Source organism: Mustela putorius, unplaced genomic scaffold (genome assembly GCF_011764305.1).
Source record: "Mustela putorius furo isolate JIRA1106 unplaced genomic scaffold, ASM1176430v1.1 tig00003988_pilon_pilon_pilon, whole genome shotgun sequence".
Taxonomy (NCBI): Eukaryota; Metazoa; Chordata; class Mammalia; order Carnivora; family Mustelidae; genus Mustela; species Mustela putorius.
Genome location: NW_025422127.1, coordinates 845476 through 867002, shown reverse-complemented (window position 1 = coordinate 867002; position 21527 = coordinate 845476). Strand labels below are relative to the sequence as shown.

The following is a 21527-nucleotide window of genomic DNA, read 5'->3' as shown; positions in this document are numbered from 1 at the left end:
TGATTTTTGTTGTTTTGGGTCTCACATTTAGGTCTTTAATCCGTTTTCAATTTGAATTTATTTTTGTATATGTTGAAAGAAAGCAGTCTAATTTCATTCTTTTGCATGTTGCTGTCAGTTTTCCCAACACCATTTGTTGGATGGACTTTTCCCCATTGGATATTCTTTCCTGATTTGTCCAAAATAATTTAATTGGCCATACAATTGTGGGTTTATTTCTGTGTTTTCTACTCTGTTCAGTTGATCTCTGTGTCTATTTTTGTGCCAGTACCATATTGTTTGGATTACTACAGCTTTGTAATATAACTTTCATTTCAGAATTGTAATGCCTCAAGATTTCCTTTTCTTTTTCAAGTTTGCTTTAGCTATTTGAGGTCTTTTGTGATCCCATACAAATTTTAAACCTGTTTGTTCTGGTTCTGTGAAAAATACTATTTTTTTAATAGGATTGTGTTAAATGTGTAGATTGTTTTGGGTATCAAAGGCATTTTAACAATATTTGTTCTAATCCATGAGTATGGGATGTCTTTCCATTTCTTTGTGTCATCTTCAGTTTCTTTCATCAGTTTTTTATAGTTTTCAGAGTATAGACCTTTCATCTCTTTGGTTTCTTTCTAGGTATCTTCTTATTTTCATTGCAGTTGTAAATGGGATTGTTTTTTAAATTTCTCTTTCTGTTGCTTCAATTTTTGGTGTATAGAAATACAACAGATTTTTGTGCATTAATTTTGTATCCTGCAAGTTTACTGATTTTGTTTATCAGTGCTAGCAGTTTTGTGGAGAGTCTTTTGGTTTTCTATATACAGTATCTTGTCATCTCCAAATAGTGAATGTTTTACTTCTCCTTTACGAATTTGGATATCTTTTATATGTTTTTGTTGTCTGATTGCTGTGGATAGAACTTCCAGTAATATGTGGAATAAAGGTGGTGAGTGGACATCCTTTTCTTGTTTCATAGCTTGCCTTTTGCTTTTGTTGTGGTTTTCTCTGCTGCACAGAGCTTTTTGTTTTTTAATTTTTTAGAAAAGATTTTATTTTTAAGTAATCTCTACACCCAAAATGGGGCTCAAACCTACAACCCCAAGATCAAGAATTGCATGCTCTACTGACCAAGCCAGCCAGGCACCCTTGCACAGAGTTTTATCGAGTGATGCAGTCCCATACATATATTTTTCATTTGTTGCTTTTGTTTTTGTTCTCAAAATTAATTAATTAATTAATCAATTAATTAAAATTAAAATTAAAAAAAGTGATTGCCAAGACATTAAAGAGCTTACCTCTCATATTTTCTTCCAAGAATTTTGTTGTTTCAGGTCTCACCTTCAAGTCCTCAATACTTTTTGAGTTGATTTTTGTGTATGGTGAAATGAGTCTAGTTTAATTCTTTTGCATATGAATATCCAGTTTCCCAGTATCATTTATTGAAGAGACCATTTTTCCCTATTGTATATTCTTGAAGTTTTGTTAAAAGTTAGTTGACTCTAAGTGTATAGGTTTATTTCTAGGATCTCTTTTCTGTTCTATTTAAATGCCTGTTTTTATGACAATACTATACTGTGTGATTACTATAGCTGTATTACTACATATAGTTTAAAATCAGAAAGTATGATGTCTCCAGCTTTGTTCTTTCTCAGGATTGCTTTGGCTATTCACAATCTTTTCACCTCCTTAGTTAAATATATTTCTAAGTATTTATTGTGCTTGATGTTATTGTAAATGGGATTTTTAATTTCTTTTTCAGATAATTTGTTGTAATTGTATAGAGACACTACTGATATCAGTATGTTGATATTGTACCCTGCAACTTTCCTGAATTTGTTAGTTGCATCTAACAGTTTTTTGGTGGAATGTTTAGGATTTTCTACATATAAAATCATGTCATCTGCAAATAGACAGAACTTACTTTTTCCTTTCTGATTTAGAAAGCTTTTAGTTTAATTTTTTTTTCTTGCCTGATTGCACTGAGTCGGTGTGGTGAGATTGGGCATCCTTGTCTTGTTCCTGATCTTGGAGGAAAAGCTGTCAAGCTTTCCTCATTGAGTATGATATATGGGTGCTTATCCCATATGGCTTTTATTATTATGTTGAGGTATGTTTCTTTATTTAATTCGTTGAGGGTGTTTATCATGAATGGATGTTGGATTCTGTCAATTGCTTTTTATGCTTCTACTGAGATTATCATATGTTTTTAAAAATCTTTTATTCTATTAAAGATGTTATTTATTACCTATTCTTCTTATTATTATGTTTTTTATTGATTTGTATGTATTGAACCAACCCTGTATCACAAGGATGAATCCTGCCTGATCATAGTGTATGGTACTTTTATTGTGATTTGAATTTGGTTTGCTAATATTTATTGAGAATTTTTCATCTATGTTCAGAGAGGATTTTGTTCTGTGGTCTTTTGGTTTCTTTGTTTTGTTTTGTTTTTCCTTGTAGTGTCCTTATCTGGCTTTGGCATCAGGACAATGCTGGCCATGTCCAGCATGTCCAATATTTTGGAAGAGTTTGATAAGGATTGTTCTTAATGATTCTTTAATGTTTGGTAAAATTCAACCAATATAATTATCTGGTCCTGGTCTTCTTGTAATGGAGAGGTTTTTGATTAATGATTCAATGTATTTACTCATTATTGGCCCATTCATATTTTCTATTTCTTCATGATTCAGTCTTTATAGATTATATGTTTCTACGAATTTATGTACTTCTTTTAGGTTTCCAATTATTGCCATGTAATGGTTCACAGTAATCTTTTATGATATTTGTATAGTTGTGGTGTCAGTTATGTCTCCTTTTGCATTTCTGATTTTATTTGTTTTTTTTTTTTTCCTGGTTGAGTAGAGTTAACACAATGTTCCATTAGTTTCAGGTGTACAATATAGTCATTCAATTTCTCTATATAGCATAACGTTATACTCACCACAAAGGTAGCTATCATGTTTTTTTTTAAACCACTTAAAAAAGAAAAGATTATTTATGTATTAGAGAGAGAGAGAGCGAGCACAAGCCAGGAGGGAGGGGCAGAGGGAGAGAGGGAAGGAGACTCCCTGCTGAGTAAGGGAGCCTAATGCAGGTCTCAATCCCAGGACCCTGAGATCATGATCTGAGGGAAAGACAGATGGTAACTGATCGAGTCAACGTGGTGCCCCTGTAACTTCCATGATTCACTATACAATATTATTACAATAACATTGACTATATTCCCTATGTTGTGGCTTTTATTTCCATGAATGATTTGTTCCATAGCTAGAAGTCTATATCTTCCACTCCCCTTTATACATTTTTGCCCATCCCTTCACTCCTATTCCCCTGGCAGCCATCAGGTTATCCTCTGTATTTATAGGTCTGATTCTGCATTTGGTCGGTTTATTCATTTGAGTTTTTCAGATCCACATTTGTCTTTCTCAGTATGACTTAATTCACTGTGTATAATACCATCCAGTTCCATCCATTCTGTTGCATATGGCAGGATCTCATCCTTTTTAAGGTTGCATAAAATTCCATTTTCTGTCTTTCTATCTTCCTCCTTCCCTCCCTTCCTTCCTTTCATCTTTCCTCTCTCCCTCTCACTTTCTTCCTTTTTTCTTCTTTCCTTCCTTCCTTTTTTCTTTCATTCTTATTTTCTTGTCTTGTCTTTCCTTCCTTCCTTTTTTCCTTCCTTCTTTCCTTCTCCTTCCTTCCTTCCTTCCTTCCTTTCCACCTCACCTCTAAAATTCTCAAATTGTTCCATTTACTACTTCTTCCTTATCCATTTGTCTATTGATAGAAATTTGGGATGCTTTCATATTTTGGCTATTGTCAATAGTGCTGCAATAAATATAGGGATGTATATGTCTTTTCAAAATTAGCATTTTCACTTTCTTGGGTAAATAGTAGAGGAATTATTAGGTCATATGGTATTTTTATTTTTAATTTTTGGTGGAACTTCCATATTGTTTTCCACAGTGTCTGTACCAATGTGCACTTTCACCAACACTACCCAAGAATTCTTTTTCCTTCACATCCTTGACAACACTTGTTATTTCTTGTGTTTTTGATTGTAACAATTCTGACAAGTATAAAATGATATATCATTGTCATTTTGATTTGCATTTCCCTAATGATGGGTGACATTGAGCATCTTTTCATGATCTTTGGTCATCTGTATGTCTTCTTTGAAAAAGTCCTTTTCAGATTTTTTACCCATTTTTTAAACTGGAATTTTTTTAAGTGTTGAGTCATAGAAGTTCTTTATGTATTTTAGATATTAACCCTTTATTAGATATGTCTCTTAGAAATATCTTCTCTTATTCTGTAGGTTGTCTTCTTGTTTTGTTTATGGTTTACTTTGCTGTGCAAAAGCTCTTTATTTTGATGTAGTCCCAATAGTTTATTTTTGCTTTTGTTTCCCTTGCCCTAGGGAACATATCAAAAACATATCTTAAAAAATGTTGATATGACTGATATCAGAGAAATTACTGCCTGTGTTCTTTTCTACGATTTTTATGGTTTCAGGTCTCATATCTAGGACTTTAAGCCATTCTGAGTTTATTTTTGTGTATGGTTTTAGAAAGTGGTCCATTTTTATTTTTTATATAGCTACCTTGTTTTCCTACATCATTTATTAAAGAGATTGTCTTTTCTCCATTTTGTAGTCTTGCCTCCTTTGTCATAGTTAATTGACTAATGCGCATAGGTCTATTTTGGAGCTCTCTTCTGTTCCACTGATCTGTGTGTCTATTTTTGTGACAGTACCATAATGTTTTGATTATGGAAATCTGGAATGGTGATATATCCACCTTTGTTTTTCATTCTCAACATTGCTATGTCTATTTGAGGTATTTTGTGACCAAGAAAAAAAGAGAAAGGACACAAATAAACAAAAACCAAAATGGAAGAAGAGAAGTAACAACTGCTACCATAGAAATACAAAGTATTATAAGAGAATACTGTGAAAAATTATATGCCAACAAATTGGACAACCTAGAAGAAATGGATAAAATCCTAGGAACATATAATCTTCCAAAACTGAATCAGGTAGAAATAGAAAATCATTTCTGATTTTATTTATTTGAGTCCTGTTCTCTTTTAGTCTTAGTGTAGCCAAAGTTTTGTTTAGTTTTTTATTTTTATTTTTATTTTTATTTTTATTTATTTGGCAGAGAGAGATCACAGGCAGGCAGAGAGGCAGGCAGAGAGCTGGATGGGTGGAGAAGTCTCCCTGCCAAGCAGAGAGCCCAATGCAGGGCTCAATCCCAGGACCCAGGATCATGATCTGAGCAGAAGGCAGAGGCTTAACCCACTGAGCCAACCAGGCACCCCTGGTTTAGTTTTGTTAATCTCCTCTATTATTTTTCTGGTCTCTCTTTTATTATTTCTTCTCTTGTATTAATTATTGCCCATTTTACCCCAACAAACATTCATTTGTCGATTTTCTGTCTGGATGGTTTATCTACTATTGAAAATAGGGTATTAGAGTCGTCCACTCTTATAGTTTTGTCTGTTTCTTTCTTCAGAATTTTTAAAAATATTTATTTATTTTAGAGAGAGAGCATAGGGTAGGGGAAAAGGCAGAGGGGACAGGAGACTTTTTTTTTTTTTTAATAAACATATAATGTATTATTAGCCCCAGGGGTACAGGTCTGTGAATTGCCAGGTTTAAACACTTCACAGCACTCACCATAGCACATATCCTCCCCAATGTCCATAACCCCACCACCCTCTCCCTATCCCCCTCCCCCAGCCCCCCCTCAGTTTGTTTGGTGACATTAAGAGACTCTTATGGTTTGCCTCATTCAGATCCCATCTTGTTTCATTTATTCTTTTCCTATCCCCCAAATCCCCCATGTTGCATCGCTACTTCTTCATATTAGGAAGATCATATGATAGTTGTCTTTCTCCAATTGACTTATTTCCGTCAGCATAATACCCTCTAGTTCCATCCACGTCATCGGAAATAGCAAGATTTCATTTCTTTTGATGGCTGCATAGTAGTTCTATATATATATATATATATATATATATATATATATATATATATATATACCACATCTTCTTTATCTATCCAACTGTGGATGGACATCTAGGTTCTTTCCATCGTTTGGCTACTGTGGACATTGCTGCTATAAACATTCGGGTGCACGTGCCCCTCTGATCACTACGTTTGTGTCTTCAGGGTAAATACCCAGTAGTGCAACTGCTGGGTCATAGGGCAGTTCTATTTTCAACATTTTGAAGAACATCCATACTGTTTTCCAGAGGGGTTGCACCAGCTTGCATTCCCACCAACAGTGTAGGAGGGTTCCCCTCTCTCCGCATCCTCGCTAGCATCTGTCATTTCCTGACTTGTTAATTTTAGCCATTCTGACTGGTGTGAGGTGATATCTCATTGTGGTTTTGATCTGTATTTCCCTGATGCCGAGTGATGTGGAGCATTTTTTTTCATGTGTCTGTTGGCCACCTGGATGTCTTCTTTGCAGAAATGTCTGTTCATGTCCTCTGTCCATTTCTTGATTGGATTATTTGTTCTTTGGTGTTGAGTTTGCTGAGCCCTTTATTGATTTTGGATACTAGCCCTTTACCTGATATGTCCTTTGCAAATATTTTCTCCCATTCTATCAGTTGTCTTTTGGTTTTGTTGACTGTTTCCATTGCTGTGCAGAAGCTTTTGATCTTGAAGCCCCAGTAGTTCATTTTTGCCCTTGCTTCCCTTGCCTTTGGCGATGTGCCTAGGAAGAAGTTGCTGTGGCGGAGGTTGAAGAGGTTGCTGCCTCTGTTCTTCTCAAGGATTAGGATGGATTCCTTTCTCACATTGAGGTCCTTCATCCATTTTGAGTTTATTTTTGTGTGTGGTGTAAGTAAATGGTCCAATTTCATTTTCCTGCATGTGGCTGTCCAATTTTCCCAACACCGTTTCTTGAAGAGGCTGTTTTTTTTCCAGTGGACATTCTTTCCTGCTTTGTCAAAGATTAGCTAACCATGGAACTGAGGGTCTATTTCTGGGCTCTCTGTTCTGTTCCATTGATCTATGTGTCTGTTTTTGTGCCAGTACCATACTGTCTTGACAATGACAGCTTTGTAATAGAGCTTGAAGTCTGGAATTGTGATGCCACCAACTTTGGCTTTCTTTTTCAATATTCCTTTGGCTATTTGAGGTCTTTCCTGGTTCCATATAAATTTTAGGATTTTTGTTCCATTTCTTTGAAAAAAATGGATGGTATTTTGATAGGGATTGCATTAAATGTGTAGATTGTTTGAGGTAGCATGGACATTTTCACAATATTTGTTCTTCCAATCCATGAGCATGGAACATTTTTTCATTTCTTTGTGTCTTCCTCAATTTCTTTCATGCATACTTTATAGTTTTCTGACTTTATATTCTTCATCTCTTTGGTTAGGTTTATTCCTAGGTATCTTATGATTTCAGGTGCAATTGTAAATGGGATTGACTCCTTAATTTCTCTTTCTTCTGTCTTGTTGTTGGTATAAAGAAATGCAACTAATTTCTGTGCATTGATTTTCTATCCTGATACTTTACTGGATTTCTGTATGAGTTCTAGAAGATTTGGAGTGGAGTCTTTTGGGTTTTCCACATATAGTATCATATCATCTGCACAGAGTGAGAGTTTGACTTTGCCAATTTGGATGCCTTTAATTTCTTTTTATTGTCTGATTACTGAGGCTAGGACTTCTAGTACTATGTTGAATAGCAGTGGTGATAATGGACATCCCTGCCATGTTCTTGACCTTAGCAGAAAAGCTCTCAGTTTTTCTCCATTGAGAATGATATTTGCTGTGGGCTTTTCATAGATGGCTTTGATGATACTTAGGTATGTACCCTCTATCCCTACACTTTGAAGAGTTTTGATCAGGAAAGGATGCTGAACTTTGTCAAATGCTTTTTCAGTATCTATTGAGAGTATCATATGCTTCTTGTCCTTTCTCTTATTAATGTATTGCTTCACATTGATTGATTTGTGGATGTTGAACCAACCTTGCAGTCCTGTAATAAATCCCACTTGGTCGTGGTGAATAATCCTTTTAATGTACTGCTGGATCCTATTGGCAGGTATTTTGGTGAGAATTATCGCATCTGTGTTCATCAAGGATATTGGTCTGTAATTCTCTTTTTTGATGGGATCCTTGTCTGTTTTGGGGATCAAGGTGATGCTGGCCTCATAAAATGAGTTTGAAAGTTTTCCTTCCATTTCTATTTTTTGGAATTGTTCCAGGAGAATAGGAATTAATTATTCTTTAAATGTTTGGTAGAATTCCCCTGGGAAGCCGTCTCTCCCTGGGCTTTTGTTTGTTTGGAGATTTTTGATGACTTTTTCAATCTCCTTGCTAGTTATGGGTCTGTTCAGGTTTTCTATTTCTTACTAGTTCAGTTGTGGTAGTTTATATGTCTCTAGGAATGCATCCATTTCTTCCAGATTGCCAAATTTGTGGGCGTAGAGTTGCTCATAGTATGTACTTATAATTGTTTGAATTTCTTTGGTCTTGGTTGTGATCTCTCCTCTTTCATTCATGATTTTATTTATTTGGGTCCTTTCTCTTTTCTTTTTGATAAGTCTGGCCAGGGGTTTATCACTTTTATTAATTCTTTCAAAGAACCAGCTCCTAGTTTTGTTGATTTGTTCTATTATTTTTTAGTTTCTATTTCATTGGTTTCTGCTCTGATCTTTATTGTTTCTCTTCTCCTGCTCGGTTTAGGTTTTCTTTATTGTTTTTTCTCCAGCTCTTGTAGGTGTAGGGTTAGGTTGTGTGTTTAAGACTTTTCTTGTTTCTTGGGAAAGGCTTGTACTGCTATATATTTTCCTCTCAGGACTGCCTTTGCCATGTCCCACAGATTTTGAACCATTGTGTTTTCATTATCATTTGTTTCTTTGAATTTTTCAATTCTTCTTTAATTTCCTTGTTTACCCATTCATTCTTTAGAAGGATACTGTTTAGTCTCCATGTATTTGGATTCTTTCCAAATTTCCTCTTGTGATTGGGTTTTAGCTTCAGAGCATTGTGGTCTGAAAATGTGCAGGGAATAATCTCAATCTTTTGATACAGATTGATACCTGATTTAGGACTGAGGATGTGATCTATTCTGGAGAATGTTCCATGTGCACTAGAGAAGAATGTGTATTCTGTTGCTTTGGGATGCAATGTTCTGAATATATGTGTGATGTTCATCTGGTCCAGTGTGTCATTTAAGGCCTTTATTTCCTTGTTGGTCTTTTGATTGGATGATCTGTCCATTTCAGTGAGGGGAGTGTATTGTCTATGTGGTTCTTTGAATTTATTATTAATTGGTTTACATAGTTGGCTGCTCCCATGTTAGGGGCATAGATACTTAAAATTGTCAGATCTTCTTGTTGGACAGACCCTTTGAGCATGATATAGTGTCCTTCCTCATCTCTTATTATAGTCTTTCGCTTAAAATCTAATTGATCTGATATAAGGATTGCCACCCCAGCTTTCTTTTGATGTCCATTAGCATGGTAAATTGCTTTCCACCCGGGACAGGGAGTCTTAAGCAGATTCTGCATTGAGTGCAGAACGTGATGCAGGGCCCCATCTCATGACCCTGATCATGATCTAAGCCAAAACCCAAATCTGGATGCTCTACCAACTGTGCCAGTGAGGCACCCCTCTCGTCAGATCTAGTAGTATTGCTTAATGTATTTCGGTGCTCTCATATTGGATGTATTTATGAGTGTTGTATCTTCTTGATCAGTTGGCTCTTGCATCATTCTATAATGGCCTTCTTTGTCTTTTGTTACTATTTTTGGCTTAAAGTCTCTTTGTCTAATGTAAGTAAAGCTACTCCTGCTCTCTTTCGGGTTTCCACTTGCATGGAATATCTTTTTCCATTTATTCACTTTTAGCCTTTGTGTATTAAAAGTGAGGTAAGTCTTTTGTAGGAAGCATATATGTTGGTCTTATATGTTTTATCTGTTCATCCACTCTGTGTTTTCTTCCTGGTTGAAATCAGTGCATTTTCATTTACAGTAATTATTGATAGGTAAAGATTTACTTATGCCATCTCATTGTTTCCTAGCTGTTTTATAGTTCCCTTGTTCCCTTATACCTTTTTTCCTCTTTGACTGCCTTCTGTTCTGAATTGATGGTTTTCTGTAGTGGTATGCTTTGATTCTCTTCCATGTATCATTTGTGAATCTATTGTAGGTTTCTGCTTTTTGGTTACCATGAGGCTTACATGAAACATCTTAGATGTAAAGCAGTCTATTTCATACTGATAATAATTAAACTTCAATCACATGAAAACTCTACCGTTTTACTCCCTTTTATATTTTTGATGTCACAGTTTACTTCTTTTTATATTGCGCACCCATTAATAAATCATTGTAGCTGTAGTTTCTTATTTTATTTTACTTTTTATCAGTGTTCCAAAATTCACTGTCTATGCACCATGCCCAGTGCTCCAGGCGATATGTAGCTGTAGTTATTTTTAAAAACTTTTGTCCTTTAACTGTTAAACTAGAGTTAAATGGTTAACATACCATACACAACAGTATTGTGTATTTTCATATGTTTTCATGTTTCTAATTATCATCCTTTCACTTCAGTTTCAAGTACTCCTTTCAACATTTCTTGGAAGGCAGTTCTAGTGGTAGTGAGCTCCATTACCTTTCTTTTTGGGGGGAAAGTATTCATTTTGCCTTCCTTTCTGAAAGCAACTTTGCCAGGTTAAGTATTCTTGATTGGCAATTTCTTTCTCACAGGATTTTGAATATATTATTCCATTCTCTCCTGGCCTGCAAGGTCCCTGCTCAGAAATCTGCTGTAACCTTATGGGGCTTACCTTGTATGAGAGAGTCTTTTCTCTTGTTGCTTTAGAAATTCTTTCTTTGTCTTTGATTTAATGAGTTACATTATAATACATCTTGTAGAAGATCATTTTGGGTTGAAATTTTATGGTGACTTATTACCTTCATTAACTTGGATCTCCAAATGTCTTCCCCAGGTTTGGGAAGTTCTCAGCCATTATTTCTTTAACTAAGCTCTTTACCACATTTTTCTCTCCTCCTTCTGGGACTCCAATGATCTTTACATTGTTTATTGTTTTGTTTTGTTTTGATGGTGTCCCATAATTTTCATAAGTTTTCTCTATTGTTTTTCTTTCTTTTTCCTTCTTGCTCCCCTATTTGGATAATTTCAGTTAATCTCTCTTTTACGTCACTGATTCCTTATTCTGCTTTTTCAAGTCTGATATTGAAGCTCTCTATTGAACTATTCAGTGACTATATTCTTCAGGTCCAAAATTTCTGTTTGGTGTTTTTAAAAAATGTTTTCTCTTGGTTGAACTTTTCATTTTTCTCTTGTATTGTCTTCCTGATTTTGTTAAGTTGTTTATATGTGTTTTTAAAAATAGTTTCCTGAACATCTTTAGAACAACTGTTTTGAATTATTTGTTGAGCAATTCTTGGATCTCCATTTCTTTGGGGCCAGTTACTGGAGGTTTACTCTATTCCTTTGGTGGAGTCATGTTTTCCTAATTCTTTGTGATTCCAATAGCCTTTTGTAGGTCTGTGCATTTGAAGTATTCACCTGAACTTTATGGCCTGACTTTGACTCAGAGTGGGGGCATGCTGATGCAGGACACCAAGTGTGGGGTGTGGGTGGCATGGTTCTCTTTGGCTAAGGCTACTAGGGTCCACAACATTGACAACACTGCTGTCCTTGGTAAGCATTCAAGGGGTCCATAGTGGCTTCAAGGGCAGTTGGGGTCCTCAGTGACACTTCCAGGTACGATGGCTAGGGACCAGGCATTTAGTGATGATGGTCAGAGCTCATGGTGGCATACTTGGCTGAAGAGTCTAGCTTCAAGTGCCTGTGTCATGTCGTGTGTCAGTTAGGCACATCATACAGTGGTGGGGTCATGGAAGGCAGCAAAGGACAGGCCCAGCTACAGGCTCACTGGCATGCACTACTGTGGCTGTTTGGTATTGCCATGGGTGCACAGTAGTGTAGACTGTTGACAGGATTCAAACCTGGGATGTGTGGGTGCAGAGCTGGTGGGGCTAGCGACAGAATACAGGGCCTAATCCAGGCCCACAAGCAATTACAGAATCCCTGGCTGTTGGTGTGCTCCCCTATGCCTCCAGAATCTTACTCCAAGGCCTGCATACTTCATCAGGCCTTCATCTCTTCATCAAGAGACAATTGTCAGGCTCTCCAGACTTGCAGCATAAAGGGCACACCTAGTTGGGCTAGCCCCAAGTGCACACATGGTGGTGGGGTCAGTGTCGGGGATCTATACTCTCATCTTGCACTAGTGCACCAACAGAAGCCTGGCCTGGCAGCTGGTGCAGTTTCCAGGCTCTTTTTGCAGCCAGAGAGGGGAATTAGAACAAAGAGATCCAGACAAAGGGTGTCAGCAAATGCCAATACCTGAAAGCTGGTGAAAACTGCAGGTTTTCACCTTAGTGAAATTTAGTGAAACTTACTAACTTGGAGGCTAAGTTGGTGATTGATTTCTTCACTGGCAAAACCTGCTGGGCTTCACTGCAGTGGGTCCTGATACGTGGCTGCTATTAGTAGCTATTGTGTTTCTTTTTGTTCCTAGCCATCTCTGCATATCTCACATTTGTTGGTCTCTGGGTGGGGTAAAACTGAATTGGGACCTTTGTGCAGTATCCTGAAAGCCTGGAGAAGCTGGTCCCACACTCTGCTTTTCCTTTTCTGGTAAGTGGAACTCCTTCTGGCTGGGGACTCTTGGCACTGAGCTGTGCCAGCTTTAGGGGTGAGATGATGCAGGCAAAATGAAATGTTCTTCTTTTCTTGTGCAATTATTCTCAAGCTTTTTTGTTTCACTGTGTTGCTAAGTTTTCTTAAGAGGACTCCTGAGTTTTTGTCAAATGCTTTTTCTGCATCAATTGGGAGGACCATGTGGTTCTTCTCTCTTCTCTTATTAATTTGTTCTATCACATTGATTGATTTGCAAATGGTGAACCATCCTTGTAGCCCAGAAATGAATCCCACCTGGTCATGGTGGATAATCTTTTTAATATGCTGTTGGATCCTGTTTGCTAGGATCTTGTTGAGAATCTTAGCATCCATATTCATCAGTGATATTGGTCTGAAATTCTCCTTTTTGGTAGGGTCTTTGTCTGGTTTGGGGATCAAGGTAATGCTGGCTTCATAGAAAGAGTCTGGAAGTTTTCCTTCTGCTTCAATTTTTTGAAACAGCGTCAGGAGAATAGGTGTTATTTCTTCTTTGAAAGTTTGGTAGAATTCCCCAGCGAATCCGTCAGGTCCTGGGCTCTTGTTTTTTGGGATGTTTTTGATCACTGCTTCAATCTCGTTACTAGATATTGGTCTATTCATGTTGTCAATTTCTTCCTGGTTCAATTTTGGGAATTTATAGTTTTCCAGGAATGCATCCATTTCATCTAGGTTGCTTAGCTTACTGGCATATAACTGTTGATAACTTTTGGGACTTCATCAAAATCAAAAGCTTCTGCACAGCAAAGGAAACCGTCAACAAAACAAAGAGGCAACCCACAGAATGGGAGAAGATATTTGCAAATGACAGTACAGACAAAAGGTTGATATCCAGGATAAAGAACTCCTCAAACTCAACACACACAAAACAGACAATCATATCCAAAAATGGGCAGAAGATATGAACAGACACTTCTCCAATGAAGACATACAAATGGCTATCAGACACATGAAAAAATGTTCATCATCACTAGCCCTCAGGGAGATTCAAATTAAAACCACATTGAGATATCACCTTGCACCAGTTAGAATGGCCAAAATTAAGAAGACAGGAAACAACATGTGTTGGAGGGGGTGTGGAGAAAGGGGAACCCTCTTACACTGTTAGTGGGAATGCAAGTTGGTGCAGCCTCTTTGGAGAACAGTGTGGAGATTCCTCAAGAAATTAAAAATAGAGCTTCCCTATGATCTTGCAATTGTGCTACTGGGTATTTACCCCAAAGATACAGATGTAGTGAAAAGAAGGGCCATCTGCACCCCAATGTTTATAGCAGCAATGGTCATGGTCGCCAAACTGTGGAAAGAACCAACATGCCCTTCAATGGACGAATGGGTAAAGAAGATGTGGTCCATATACACCATGGAGTATTATGCCTCCATCAGAAAGGATGAATACCCCACTTTTGTAGCAACATGGACAGGACTGGAAGAGATTATGCTGAGTGAAATAAGTCAAGCAGAGAGAGTCAATTATCATATGGTTTCACTTATTTGTGGAGCATAACAAGTATCATGGAGAACATGGGAGATGGAGAGGAGAAGGGAGTTGAGGGAAATTGGAAGGGGAGATGATCCATGAGATACTATGGACTCTGAAAAACAATCTGAGGGTTTTGAAGGGGTGGGGGGGTTGGGAGGTTGGGGGAACCTAATGGTGGGTATTATAGAGGGCACAGATTGCATGGAGCACTGGGTGTGGTGCTAAAATAATGAATACTGTTACGCTGAAAAAAAATAAATTTTTTTAAAAAGACAAATAAGGGAACCAATGGGGAACCACCCACATTCCTGTCATAAATGCTGTTGTAAGGCTGTTGTCTAGCTATAGTTCTAAGACCTTCCTGTCCTCACCTTTATTCCCTGTTTTCCTTCTCTTCATCAGTCCAATTCCTTTTGGTTATAAGTAGTAGAAACCCAGTTCAAAGTAGCTTAAACACAAGGGAATTTATCCACACATGAGACTTAAAAGTTCAGGGTTTGAATAACTTCAAACAGCTGAATGTATATGTTCCACTGTTGGTTCTGTTGTTGTTGTTTTCCCCCTGTTGTCTTAATTCTTCCTCACATCTGTCCAGGTTGCAGGAAAGACTGCCCCAGCTGCACTATATGTTCACAATTTTCATAGCTATCAATCTCAGAAGCCATTAGTTTCTCTCCTAGTATTCCTACAAAGACCCTCATTGATGGGTCTGGGTTGTATGTCTGCTTGGCATAAGAATTATATGGACCACACAAGGTGCAATACTCAAAAGAAAAGGTTTATGGACAGATTTTATATGTAACCCATGTCCACTATATCTTTCTAAGAAAGTATCTGGATAGTAATATGGTCCCAGGCCAATGTTCCCAATGCAGTAAGAACTAATCTACTAAATGCAGGGAAAATGCACAGCTTATAATTATGGATAAGGACTAGATCTAAGTTTGGAGATCTTCAACCTAGGAGGAAAGTCTCTTAGAGAGAATTAAAGGTTTGATCTGCTGTTACCCTCTAGTATTTCCTGTTCTGTTTAGCCATTTACTTATATGGGTAAGCATAATGGTGGGCAGGTTGACTAGAGAAGAATTTCTGGTCTCAGAGTCTCCTGAACTAAAATCGGTCTTTTTCCCTCTCCCTCCTTCTATCCCTCCCTCTGTACCTTCCCACTCCATCACCAAATGTGATTGGATTTCCTTTGACCCATTGTATGTAGGACTCATTCAGAATCCTGAAATGAGACATCCAACAGAAATCTTGGGACTAAAATTTTTGTGTTCAAAGCGGGGAATTGGAGATGTTTCCTTATACTGATGTGTGGTCATGTAATTGTGCCAATAATGAAAGCTCTAGATGTAGTTACTTTCATTAATTTCCATCTCACAAAGGTAATAAATGTTCTGTAGTGAGTGCCTGGGAAGATGGCTCTTGCCAAATCTGGAGAATATAAGAAAAGAAGAGTTCTTCTGGGTAAACGTTCTTGGTATCAGGTATTAGAAGCTTTTGTAGAGCTCATAAGCATACTAAGAAATTTAATTATATACTCACATATTTTAGGTATAGTTTATTTTATAAAGGCTCAGCCCATTATATTAGCATGATGACTGTGCTTTTCTTGTGGAAAATTTGGAAACAGACTAATAATAAATTGTCCCCCTGCCCCGCACAATGAAAACTAGATTGCTTTAGTTTGAGAGAATTGATAATAGTCTTATAATGACAGTTTCAACACTATTTTACACAGCATTCTCAGAGTATTTAACATTTACTTTGACAGCAAAGCTGTGGAAAGAAAGGTTCTGACTGAGTGGTTATGAATGAAAAACCAGGTAAGAAGCTTGACTTTAAGGAATAATTTGTAGCCTGTTAATTGTCCTATGGGTCTTAAGGAAATGAGATAGACAATAATCCATTCTTAGTGGGCTAATGAGGCACAACATCTGAAAAGTTGGCACGTATATTGGAAGTTCCTTGATGATGAATGATGTCAAACATCTTTTCAAGTACCTGTTGGCCATCTGTATGTCTTCTTTGGAAAAATATCTATTCAGAGCCTCTACTCATTGTAAAATCAGACTGTGTTTTGTTTTGTTTGGCTATTGAGTTGTATGAGATCTTCATGTATTTTTTTTTATCTTTATTTTTTCCAGCATAACAGTATTCATTATTTTTGCACCACACCCAGTGCTCCTTGCAACCCGTGCCCTCTCTAATACCCACCACCTGGTTTCCCCAACTTCCCACCCCCTGCCCCTTCAAAACCCTCAGATTGTTTTTCAGAGTCCATAATCTCTCATGGTTCACCTCCCCTTCCAATTTCCCCCAACTCCCTTCTCCTCTCTAACTCCCCTTGTCTTCCATGCTATTTGTTATGCTCCGCAAATAAGTGAATCCATATGATAACTGACTCTCTCCGCTTGACTTATTTCACTCAGCATAATCTCTTCCAGTCCCGCACATGTTGCTGCAAAAGTTGGGTATTCATCCTTTCTGATGGAGGCATAATACTCCATAGTGTATATGGACCACATCTTCTATATCCATTCATCCGTTGAAGGGCATGTTGGTTCTTTCCACAGTTTGGTGGCCGTGGCCATTGCTGCTATAAATATTGGGGTAGAGATGGCCCTTTTTTTGTTTGTTTGTTTTTTGTTTTGTTTTTTTACAAATGACCCTTCTTTTCACTACATCTGTATCTTTGGGGTAAATACCCAGTAGTGCAATTGCAGGGTCATAGGGAAGCTTTGATATCTGCTCTACTCCAAGTCCTATTTCTATGTTCCCTTTTCATTGACTGGCACCACCATTCATTTGGACAGGTTATTTTATCTCTCATCCTATCGACCACTGAATTCTGAAATTTTTACCTTCAAAACATCTTTTGAAGTCTTCTGTCAGTTTCCGCCATAGTCTGAACATTTTTTTAAAATGTGGAATACTGCATTATTAGCTTTAAAAATGGCTTTCTTGTATGCAATCTGACCTTCACCCTGGCAGAATAACCCTTTCAAATATGAATCTGTTGATACCACTGCTTAGACAAGACACTTCAGAAATTCTCCTTTACATTGAAGATAAAGACTCTATTTCTAAACATAAGTTGCCAGTGCCTGTATGATCTGGCCCCTCCCTTAGACTCTGGCTTTCATGTGCACCACCTCCCTCACTCCTCTATGCTCCGACCTCTCTGGCCATGTTACCTCTTGCCACAGAGTCTTCTCACATGAGGCTCCTTCTGTCTGGATCACTCTTCTACCTCACCACTACTTACCAGGTGGACTCCTAACTTCCCGCAATATAAGCTCAAGCTTTAGCTTCTCAAGTCTGCCTTCGTGGACCTGCCTTGCAGCTCTTTCTTGGCGCTTATCACCGATAATTTTACATTTGCTTCTATTGTTACTGTTAGCCAATAATGCCTGTCTTCCTTATTGGACTCAAGCTCTACAAGGTCATGACTTATGTCTGGCAATCATTAATTCCGTAGTCCCAGGCAACAGAATTTAATAGGAGTTCAATAGTTGTTAGATGAAAGATTGCTTATATTACTTTACAACTTACTTTTCTATCTAAAAGAAAGCAGTGTGCAATGACTGTTAGGTCTGGGCTGTCTTGAGCATTGTTGTGAAGTGGCCAGCAGAACCTTCAATGGCATACATGAAAGGGATGTTGCAGGCTACTGTGTATGTTCTTCCAGAGGAGGTTGTGGATAGAGTAGCCCAATTTCTCAGAAGAAATAGATGTTGCTCCCACCTTATTTCCTCTCTAGTCATGTAAAAAGCAGACTAAATGGAGCAAGTTAATTTAGACAGTTTCAGATGAAGTCTCACACTATTCCTGGCATGGGATAGGATAGTCAAGGTGGTCTGAGATTGGCTGTGGACAGTTACAATTGGTGTTCTTCCATACACGTTGGGAAGCATGTAGAAGTTTCCAGAAGTGTTACCCAAAATAAAAATCTAATCTTGTTTGCCTACTGAAAAGCTGTTCCCACCTTTTCTCGGGATGTACAGCCTTTATTGCATTCCAGTGTTTAACCCTAACTCATGCGCCTTGAGAAAGAGACAGTATCCAGATCCCAGCAAGAAATTCTAATGGATCTAAGCCAATCATTGTGACCCAGTTCCTTTGTCAGTTATTGAATCTGATGCGGACATGCCACTGCATGTGAGAGGCCTTCGTGTTTTTGGAGGGAAGGCTCTTCTCTTGTTATCAGAGGCACATAGATAAGCAGTCCCCCTCTTTCTGCTCAATGCGGTTTTGTCTGTATGGGGTCCTGAGAAGGCTGCAGCCATCTTGTGACATGGGAACTAATCTGCAGATGATAGATATGCTGAGCATGGCAGAGAGGTAGAAGGCTCTGAGCTGCAGGCTAGTTCTCCTCACTGATATGGCTGGGTAAGCAACGCACAATTACCTGGACACACACACACACACGTTTGTACGTGTGCAGCAAAGAATTTGGCAAAACATCATGTGCTTCAGTTTCCTTCTGCGGTTGCATGTTATATACGTAAAAGTTATCTCCATCATGGGGCAGAATCTTGTTGTGCTGGGTTTCAGGAATAAAAGTGAAAATTAACCACTTTCATCAATTTCATTTAGAGGTGAAAGAAAAACTGTGGAATGGAAAACACTGAGAAATTTCCCAGTATCTACCACTTTTAAGAGCTTGGAGAGTACGCTGGCCCCACTTGGATAACCCAGGATCCGCTCCCTGTCTCAAGGTCGGCTGATTAGCAATCTTAGCACAACTTTAATTCTCTTTTGGTACATAACAAAGCATAGTCATGAGTTCTGGGGAATAGGATGCAGAAATATTTGAGTGTCATTCACATCCTTTCCATCTTAGTATTTCTTTCATTTTAAGTTGACTCAAAAATTTATCCATTTGGTAAACTTCTGGGCACTTGCTTTGGAAATGTGAGAAATGGCCTCTGCATTTAAGGAGGTGGTAATTTAGTGATGTCTTGATCATAAAATGTTTTAATTTCTAGCATTCAATTTAATGATAAGGGAGATACTGTTCTAAATAGTCTAGCCATCCTGTTTCAGATATTCTAGAGGTATGTGTATATGTAAGTTTTTCATTTTCTAGTGGAGCAACCAGAAGTTATACTGAGGTAAAGCTACTTTTATCTGGAGGCGCAGCTGGAAGCACTTGGAGACAGTGTGCGAATTGTGATTTTCTTGCTTGTCTGGTGGTTTTCCCTCTGTGTCAATGGCTGCGTTATGTATGAAGAATTCAGGTCTTGTTTTTTGTTTTACGATAACTTCCAGACCTGAAAAGCAAAATAGGAATGCAGTTTTCCCTGTTTTCACAGAATTTCAGCTGAGAACAGTGGGTGATAGACTCTTCCTTATGTCCATAAAGTTCAGTGATGGCAATTTCCAACAGTCTAAAAGGAATAAAGAGTTCTTGAAGTTTTCTTTGACATACATCAGGAAAACATACATATGTGAGTGCATGCGAGTCTGTGAGTGGCTTTTCCTCTCTCCTCCTCCTGGTGGAGAGACTTGCAGACTCTTGCCTTGAGAATTCTGAAGGTAGGACTTTGGCAGGAGTTAGCCATTAGCACGGCAAGGAGGAAGGGCAGCAGAAAAACATGCCACTTAGAAAGTAAGGATATGTGATTTCATGGATCAGTGGATCCATGAACAGACGTGAACAGACGTGTCCCTCTCTGGAGGGCAGGGGACCTCAGCAGGAGTTTGTGTGGCGTGAACCACAAAAGGGATTTTAAGAGGAGTCAGCTGAAAGAGTATCTGCATTGGGGAAGGCAAAGACCCCACCAATGAGATCCAAGATAATGGACACAAACTGTCACATTTATGTCTCCTTGACTCGAGGAGACTCTTTACCTGTCAAAATAAATGTCACATGCACGGGAAGGAGTATGTCAAGATCTGTGCTTCATAATTGTGAATAAACATAGTACGAACCTTTGCTTTGGGTTTTGCCATTTTGTCCTTGGGATTTGTTGCACAGGGCCAAAGTGGAGCTGGTCTCTGATCTTTAGGAGGTGGAACAGGGTCACTGAGCAGTAGATAAGATAATTTCTTGTTTAGTGATGGGCACTGTCTCTGTGATCCATGGTGGGAGGTGGCCAGGAGAGGAGGTGACTGAAAGGGAGGAAGGCCCTTGTGATCCTCCTTGAGTAAGATGACTACCTCTGCTCTTTTCAAAAGGCACAGACAGGGTTATCATCTCTGCATTTCTGAAGGGGTACATAGAAATCTAGGCGCCTTCAAACTTTACTGGTAAGTATACCCAACTGCTTCCCAGCACAGCTGACACCAGAATAAATGTGGTAATGTGCAGCACAACTCCTCCTCAGTTGATCTTGGGTCTTCATATATGTACCCTCTGGTGCTGCCAGCCCTCGGTGATTTGACGATTCTTCCTTCGGTCAGAGGAGGACGCCTTAGCCAAATTGAGGCAAGTAGCCATTGTTGATTAGAAACTTCAAAATCACCTAGGCCCTCTAACCAATGGCAATGGGGACAAAGTGAAGAAAAACTAGCCTATGAGAAGCAGAGCTCTACCCTAGAAAAAAGTCTGCTGAAAAGTTTTTGGTCTCAAAATGCTAATATAGGAGGAATCAAATAGGAGCACAATTCATATGAAGAAAATAATGAAGCTTTTTCTCAGGGAATGGGCAAAGTATTTCTCAACATTCCTGAAGTCACCTGAAACTGTAATGCATTTCACCAAGATAATAAAAAAGTGCTGTGGGGTTAATAGCTTGTCTTGTACGCATTTGTCTATTTGAGATGAAATAAGCCACCAGGAGTGTAGAAAATCTGTAAGTATTGTTGAAAAGGGTATTGAAATTATAGATTATATTTACTCATTCCTTACTTGCAAAGGAACTGTGCAACACATTATAACAGAGGATGAAAAAAAATGGTACCCTTCTGAATCCCTGAAGATAGGCTCTGGACATCTGACATGCCTGTACAAAATATAATCACTTATTTTACCTGAAAGCACATGCCAACGCCATTTGCTATGTTTCTATGTTGCTAGATACTGGGTTTTGTATATTCCTGAAGTCAGTTTACCTCCACGTGCCTTGTTGTGTCTGATAGGCTGATTCTCCTCGACTGTTTAGGGCACAGATATCACACCAGACTTGAGAAAAATGTACTTTTGGTTAGATTTTGTTGTGTCACATTATGGAAATGGAATTCCTTTTTCTCTTCTACTTTCAAAAAGGTAGTATCCCATAGAACAAATTTCATGATTCCTGCATTTTGAAGATTATCCTTCAACATTCCAGAGTGTGGTGAAGATCTGGAGGGCTTGGCTCAAGTGCCCAGTGAGTGAAGA

At 38.2% G+C, this 21527-nt stretch overlaps 1 pseudogene; it reads right to left on the bottom strand.

Moving 5' to 3' along the window:
• Positions 1-20645, bottom strand: part of LOC101676917 — a 41051-nt pseudogene extending 20406 nt beyond the window's left edge.
• Between the last annotated feature and the right edge of the window lie 882 nt (positions 20646-21527).